Raw genomic sequence first — 8,611 nt, forward strand, 5'->3', positions numbered from 1 at the left:
TTGTTTTAGACCATGCTTAGCTTGCGTCTTTTCCCACCTAACATGTACTGTACTGGAACTAAGGAATTAGTGAAGCTGCTTGAACAATGCTACCATGTCAGAAATGCACTTAACTGATTTTGAGACGTCAACAATGACTAGGTTTAACCTGTGGCAGAAACAATGGACATAATATGCCATATCTGCTCCCGTTTTCTGTGGTAGCTTACGCTGGACTCCATTTAAATGCCCAGAAACAACTGAGGCGCCATCATAGCCCTGTCCAATACAATTCATCATTATTGGCTTCAACCGACATCAGTGATGGTGTCTGATAGGCCATCAACATCCAGACTGTGTGCTTCAGCGACATCAACAAATTCTTCATATATTGCATTTTTAAAGCAATATCGAACAGCGACAACTACCTGTTCTTTCTTGGATTTATCTTTTGATTCATCGGAGAGGACCGAGAAAAAACAGGCTTCACGGAGCTCTTTTTTTATTTGTTCAAAAACCATGTCCTTCATGATTTCTAAAAGCACGTTCTGGACACTGTGATGAGTGTATTTGGCATTTCCCGGTCCAGAACGAATCTTTTCTGCAATTACGTCGTCATGTTTTGCAACTAAGGAAAGAATAGCAAGGAAGTATCCACATGAAGGACCGAAGTTGATGTTCTCGACATCGATGTTGCTTATTCGGTAAGATCATCCAGTCTCACGTTGTGATATCTTTCGCTGGGCAGTCAACAGCAAAACCTCGCAAACTGTACGCATGTAGTGCCAAGTATTCTTAATGAGATTTTCGAACGCGTCGTTGTGAAGTTCTGAGATAGATTTTGACGTACCCGACTTGATAGCATTGTAATGTGTACACGCATCAACACTTTCGGCATGTTGGGTACTGCATTGGTGTTGCAATAGCTTGTTTGATTTTGTATTCCCATAACACTTTTTCCAGTTACAGAAACCCGTATCTTCTCTGCAAAATGTCTACATTTAAAGCAGTATACTGTGTCTTCATATTTGGAGTATTCAATCCAAGGATATTTGTCATATAATAAAGGACTAAATGCTCTGTATTGCTTTCCAATCAGTTGGGAAGGGAAAGTTATATTTCGAGGTTGGACTGGCTCACTGTCTCTTGAAGATGAAAGATCGCTTGGGCTCAAACGTACAGCCACGCGCTCTAGTTGCATTTTCATAGCTTCCGTCTGTCCTCCTGTTACTGGCGGTCTTAATACTTCATCGGTCACTGTAATAAAATATACAATGAAATAAAACTATTTTACAATTGTCACGTGCTTGAATTATAAGCCTATCCTTTCGGTCAATTGGTTAACTTAAATGCCAGACAATAGCAAGTTTGTGTTGTCTTCAGTATCTATATAATGTATGCTATTGTCAGTAAATGCCTGACAATAACAAGTTTGTCAATATTTATTCAAAATTTGAAGAAGACCATACTCAACAGTAGGCCTATTTGTGTTTCATTTATTTGAGAGTTTTACACTTCATGACATCACACTTCGGAATTTACATTAAATAATGGCAGATATATATTACTTTTATTAACATGAGAGTGTCAGAGCTGAGTGTAAGTGTCCATTTACCTAAAATCCCAGCTGTGTCGGCTTCGTCGTCTTCAGTGTCTGTATATTCTTCAAAGGCAGCTTCTACACTACTGCTGTCGTCGGATTCGGAACTACCACTTTCACGATCTGATTCAGGTTTCATAACCTCCATTTCTTTTTCAGACAGACCTTCAAGATCTATATAATAGAATTAACAACTTGAGCTTGACTTTTCTACCGTTAGCATAACACCAATCAATTGCATAGCTTTTTGTACAGCTTATTGTTACCGAAAATGGATAGAAAAATAAGCATTCATTATTATTATTATTATTATTATTATTATTATTATTATTATTATCATAATAATAATTATAATTATTATAATTATATCATAATGGAATCATAAGTAACTTACTGTCATCACTCGATCGCGTTTCAATTTCTTTACTGGTTGCTAAGGGCTCTGCTTTATGTCTCTTAGACGAGGAAGTACCACCACCAGAACTAAAGAATGAATCCATCGTTCGTTGTTTTTTATCTGACTCTTCAGCAATGAACGCCACTGGTGCAGTGCGACCGGATTCATACATATCCCTATGCTTTGACTTCGTATGTCTTGAAGCATAATCATTCTGAAAAAACTTCATTGCAAATAGTGCAGCGCACATGAAAACGATTCGCTTTCGCCATTGGTACCTGAGGCCTACATACAAGCACTTCTGCAAGTAGATACAGTCTGAAAAAACTGTATAAAAATGATGCAGTACTTGACTCTGATTCGTGTGTGCGTGGGTGGGTGGGTGTGTGTGTGGGAATGACCGCGCGTACACTCTGTACATTGTTGTCATGCCAGTCAACATATTATCATCTGTTGTTTCATGGGCTTAATTCAATGTTAAAAAGCAATATATAGTCTGATAACTTATTATTATTATTATTATTATTATTATTATTATTATTATTATTATTATTATTATTATTATTGTTGTTGTTGTGATGGAACGTTAATACAAATAGTTAAATAAAAGTAATACGGTGGCTAAACGAACATTACATGTAATTTTTTTTTTCATTTTTTATTCCCCGACAAAATTTATTCGTCTTCCCCGACAGGGAGGCTATAGCCCCCCAGCCCCCTCTGGCGCCACCCTTGAGTGCAACTAGAGTTCTCATAAAGGATATACCGCTTTCAGTACGTAATGACGAAATTTCGGACTCATTAAAGAAGATGGGTTGTAAAATCATAGGTGACGTACAATACGTTAGGTTCAGAATACACGATAAGTCATCACGATTTTTAAACGGTGATCGTGCTATTCTCGTTGAACCATTTAAAGGCAGCTTACCACGTCTCATAAAAATCAACAACTTTAATGATATCATAAAGACCAGCAAGTCGAAATAAAATGCTTTGAGTGTGGACTTATTGGCCACAAAATCTATGAATGCCCAAGAAAATTGCAGCCACAGTGTTTAACTTGTGCAACAAATCTGGCCATCTTGCAAGAAATTGCAATGCCAATGTAGGTGAGAGTGAAACCACTTCACTTACTGAGGTACCTTGTACCCGTAATGATGTAACTAATGAACTTAGCGTCGAAGTGATGGAGGAAAGTGTAGCTGAAATATCAGAAGAGGAAGATGAACTGCCTGACACTTCCACTGAAAAAGCAAGTGACGTCATTGAAGCCCTCAAAGAGCTGCTAAACAAACCTGCAAATCCAAAAAACATCCCAGAGTCCATAGAATTAGATGAAAGAAGCAATCGCAAAAGTGAAATCCACCAGTCAAGATGAAGAAATATCAACGGACAAACAGGATTATCAGTTCTCGTCCAAAGAGAGAAAAAAGTTGAAACAACGAGAAAAGAAAAGAGCAGCACAAAAAAGCAAAGGAATGAGGCCCATTACCGATTTCGCTAGAAACCCAGAAACAAGCGTCCTCGAAAACAATGCTACTACAGCACAAGAGACCTTTGCTGCCACCAAAAGGAAAAAGCTGACAGAAAGCAGTGAAGAAAAAAATTTAAAAGAAAGAAAAATATCTGATTCTGTAAGTTAAATTCTCTGTTTGGCAGTAAATTGGTATTCATATAAATACAAATAAAATAAATACAAATAAATGAAAAAAAAATGAACAAAATCAACTTCATACATTTAATATCATTAAATGTAAGAGGTATGAGAGAAAGTTTTAAAAAAAGAAAAATTGTTAGTTGGTTGAAGGAACAAAATGTGCAGATTGCCTTTATGCAAGAAACACATTTTGATAGAAAAATGGTAAAGTGTAATGACATGTTATGGAAGGGGTACATGTATCATAGTTTTGGCACATCTAATAGTAGAAGCGTGTCAATATTCATCAATGAAAGTTTTGGTACAAATGATATAAAATGTAAATACATAGATGATGAAGGAAGAATTTTAATATTGAGTGTAAAACTTAACAACAAAACATATAATTTAATAAACATATATGCCCCTAACAACTACAAAGAAAGGGCGGCTTTTTTTAAAAAAAAGCTTGAAACAAAGATAGTTAAAACATGTAATACAGCAAATGAATATATCATTATAGGAGGCGACATGAATTGTATACTAGAAAGAGCTTTAGATCAACGGAATAGTGTTGATAACTATGACAAATACCCGATAGTCTTTAAAAAATGTATGAATAAATTTAATTTAACAGACATATGGAGGAAATCCCACAAAAATAAAATGCAGTTTACATGGAGACGAGGAAACACGTACAGACGATTGGATCTTTGGTGCTTGTCATGCGCCTTATATAGAAACGGAGACTTAATGTCCACAGATCAGACCGTCAATATTTTCAGATCACCAGGCCATTTCCCTTAAGTTACTCGATAACCAACAAAAAATATGGAAAATAAACAACAGTATTCTACATGAAGACACATACTTACATAATGTAATAAAAATAATTGAAAAAATGAAAAAAAAAGAAAACAATCTTAGCCCTGACCGGCTATGGGATTTTCTTAAAGCAAAAATTAAAGAATACTCAATTAAATATTGTGTTAAAAATTTAAAAAAATACGAAATGACAAAAAAGACACACTAAGTAAAGAGATTAATGATCTCACGCAAAAATTAGACCTCGCTTATGATTAACACATTGATATTCAACTACGAGAGAAAATAGCAAAGCTAGATGATCTATACGCAGTTAAAGCACAAGGGGCAAACATCAGGTCTAGAATAAAATGGTTTGAGAAGGGTGAAAAAAACAAGTTTTTCCTAGGCTTAGAAAAAAACAATGCAAAAAGAAAGCATATTACTTCATTATTGAAAAGTAATGGAAGATACACGTCAAATTATTATGAAATTGTGAAGGCACAAGTAGAATTTTATAAAAAGCTGTACGAAAGTAAACAAATTCCGGAAGGATATATAAAAGAGTACATGGAAAAACAAAAAGTAAATAAGCCAATGAGGAAGAACTGAAGATTGCCGTTATGAAAATGCGGCTCAATAAAAGCCCAGACTCAGATGGTCTTAGCGTAGAATTCTACCGGACATTTTGGCCTAATATAAAAGACAGTTTATGTGAGTCATTAAATTACAGTTACCATAACAACAAATTATCTAATACACAGAGAATGGGTGTCATTAAACTTCTGTTTAACAGTGGAGAGAGAGAAAAGCTTTAGAATTGGAGACCCATAACGTTATTAAATGTTGATTATAAAATTATGGCACACGCTCTTTGTACTAGGATGCAAAAGGTAATAAGTAAAATAGTCAATAATGATCAGAAAGGTTATATTAACGGGCGTTTTGGGGGAGAGAACATAAGATTAGTTTTAGACATACTCTATTATACGAAGGCCAAAAATATACCCGGAGCAATCATCTTTCTTGACTTTGCCAAGGCTTTCGACTCGCTAGAGAGGAACTTAATGCTCAACGCTCTGGAAAAGTTTGGCTTTGGCCCTTTTTTTTAATTAATTGGAAAAGATTAATGTACACGCACACTCAATGTAGAGTAACCAACAATGGTTGGACATCAGAAAACTTTAACATGAGCTGTGGTGTTAGACAGGGATGTCCGTTGTCTTCATTATTGTTTATTTTAGTTGTCGAATTAATGGCTATTAACATAAGAAATAATCCACTTTGTAAAGAAATTATTTTACCAAAAACGGATAATAAAGAGTGTATCACAAAATTCGCCCAGTTAACAGACGACACTGTTATATTCACTAGAGACGAACAAAGTTTGAAATATTTCTTTGGTGAAATCGGAACCTTGTGTGAAATACCAGGACTGAGGTTAAACAGGGGTAAAACAAAAGCGATATGGATTGGTTCGAATGAAAACAATATGATTGCCCCGTTCAACATCACCTGGACAAGAGAACCGGTAAAATTACTAGGCATATACATAGGGTACAACAGAAAAACCTGTGAAAAAAAGAATTGGGACGAGAAAATCACTAGCCTAGAAACAACTCTGAAATTATGTGGAAAAAGAAACCTTTCTTTTTTCGGAAAAGTAACTGTAATAAAAACCTTAGCTATATCTAAATTAATCTATAATGCCAATGTAATAGAAGTACCTAACCATATCGTCCCAATCATTGAAAAGATACTGTATAGATTTTTATTGAGTGCAAAACACGAAAAAATAAAAAGAACAACTCTGATTAATAAAACGTTTAAAGGGGGCTTAGATATGATAAATGTTAATGTTATAGTAGATTTACTTAAACTAAGCTGGATCAAAAGACTTCTAAATCCAGACCCAGGTAAATGGAAATGTATTCCCAAGTACTACCTGTATCCATTAGAGTGTACACTCAATATTAGCCTACCAAATTTTGAAAAGCATATTGATTTAACCATCACCCCTGATTTTTACGCAAAAATGTTAACGGCGGTAGTAAAATTTAACAACATTGTTTGCTTAAATCCTAAAAAAGTAGAAGATATTTTATGTCAACAATTATGGGATAATAAATTCATTACATCGGATGGAAAATCATTATACTTCAAAAATTGGTTGAAATCAGGATACAAAACAATAAATGATATTGTAATTAGTGATAGAATATTACAACAAGAAGAATTGATTCCAACACTGTCAATAAAACAAAACGGATTAATAGAATATTTTAAATTATTTAATGCCATCCCAAGGGATTGGAAAACAACATTATTGTCGCTCAATGTGGAGAATAAGTCGGTGAATACAGGACCGTACAATTTGATGTTTCTAAGCAAACACAAAAGTAACACATACTATCAATATTTTGTAAACGAAATTGCCTCTATTCCAGTAGCGCAAAGACAATTGGAAAACAAATTCATTAACAAAGATATAGATTGGAAAAATGTATGGAATAATAAGGTAAACTCTATGCGACATGTCTCAAAAGCCGCACAATTTAACTTTAAATTGTTACACCGCATTTTATCATGTAAGAAGAGACTTAAAAACTGGAATTTAGTCAGTACCGACCTATGTGATAAATGTGAGAATGAAATCGAAGACGAAGAGCATATGTTAGTTAAGTGTAAAACCATCCAATTTGCCAGAAATAAATTTAATACTATGCTTATCAAATGTTTTCAAAATCATGAACAACATTTCTTAAGCTTCTTTACAATAATAACCGGAACCAACAACAAACTTGTAAGCGAATTAACTTCGTTGTTCACATTTTGTTTATATAAGTCATGTTTTATATGTAAAGCTCCTGAAAAAGTTGAAAATAGCTAGGTTCACATTCAGAATTTAACGTGATCTAGTGGATCATGATCAAGCCAGTCACTGTATGTGAACCTACCAGAATAAAGTAACGTGCTCAGCTTAATCACCTTATCGTGATCTACTGGAGCACGTTGATGCATCATGAGTAACCTAGTTTATCGTGATAAATTAATTCATGAGATCGAATTCAACCAATCAGCGTTCTGCTTGTTAAACGGGTCACCGCATATGACCTCATTGCATTCATCCTTCTTTCGCGCGGCCTGTTTTAATTTTGACAGTTCTTGGTCTGAAAATATTTGTTTATACATAGTAGGTACAGTATTTCGTTCGTCTGTAAATTTAAAATGAAACGGTGTAAATGGACTTTTCATATGGAACGGGACCTTATTGAAATGTGGAATGAGCCCGAGAATAAAGAGCGGCTTGAAGACAAGATGTTCAGAAATAAAGCTCAATTACATGAAGAATTAGCTAAGAGGATGGTGGAGCGTGGCTACCACTATGTAACAGCGCTGAGCGTAAAAACAAAGCTCCGAAATTTGTGAGACGAATACAAGAAGGTCCGTGGAGGAGTAATTTCGAAGACCGGACAAGGTTCTGGATTTGTTCGGGACAGTGCCGACAATGACGGATGTCCCCATTATGTGTTGCTGCATGAAATTTTGGGGGCTAAACATAGTGTCAATCCACCAAAGGGGAATCTGGAACAGAGTCTGCTCCCACCATCGTTGTCGTCGCCTGATTTCGCCGATGATGATGACGGAGATGATGATGATGATGATGATGAAGGTACTACTACTAGCAGCAGTGTATCATCGGCTTTATCGGCGAGATACGAACAGAGAAGCCTCTCGGAAAGCCCTGATTGCAAGTATATTTTTTATATCCTATTTTTATTATTAAAACTAGGCCTAGACTAGGGGTGGTGGGTAACGCGAATACCGAGCAGGCTGTCCTAGAACAGACGGCTACCCTAGGTCCGCGGCCATACATAATCGTACACTTACCCAGGTCTAAATTCCAGTTGATCCCAGTTGAACTAGGTTTAACTCGGTTGAACTGGTAATTTTCCGTCACGGAAATTGGACACTTCCAACTGGTCCCAGTTAAAAATTCCAGTTGGACCAGTTGGAACTGTAACCAGTTGGATTTTGGACACTTTCAACTGGTCTTCAACTGGTCCCAGTTCCAACTGGTTTCAATTGGTCCCAGTCCCAACTGGTCTTTAATTGGTTCCAGTCCCAACTGGTCTTCAATTGGTCCCAGTTGCAACTGGTCTGCAATTGGTCCCAGTTCCAACTGGTCTTCAAT

This window comes from Anneissia japonica, unplaced genomic scaffold, assembly GCF_011630105.1.
Source record: "Anneissia japonica isolate Jap-2015-1 unplaced genomic scaffold, ASM1163010v1 scaffold2774_len142755_cov157, whole genome shotgun sequence".
In the NCBI taxonomy this organism is placed as follows: Eukaryota; Metazoa; Echinodermata; class Crinoidea; order Comatulida; family Comatulidae; genus Anneissia; species Anneissia japonica.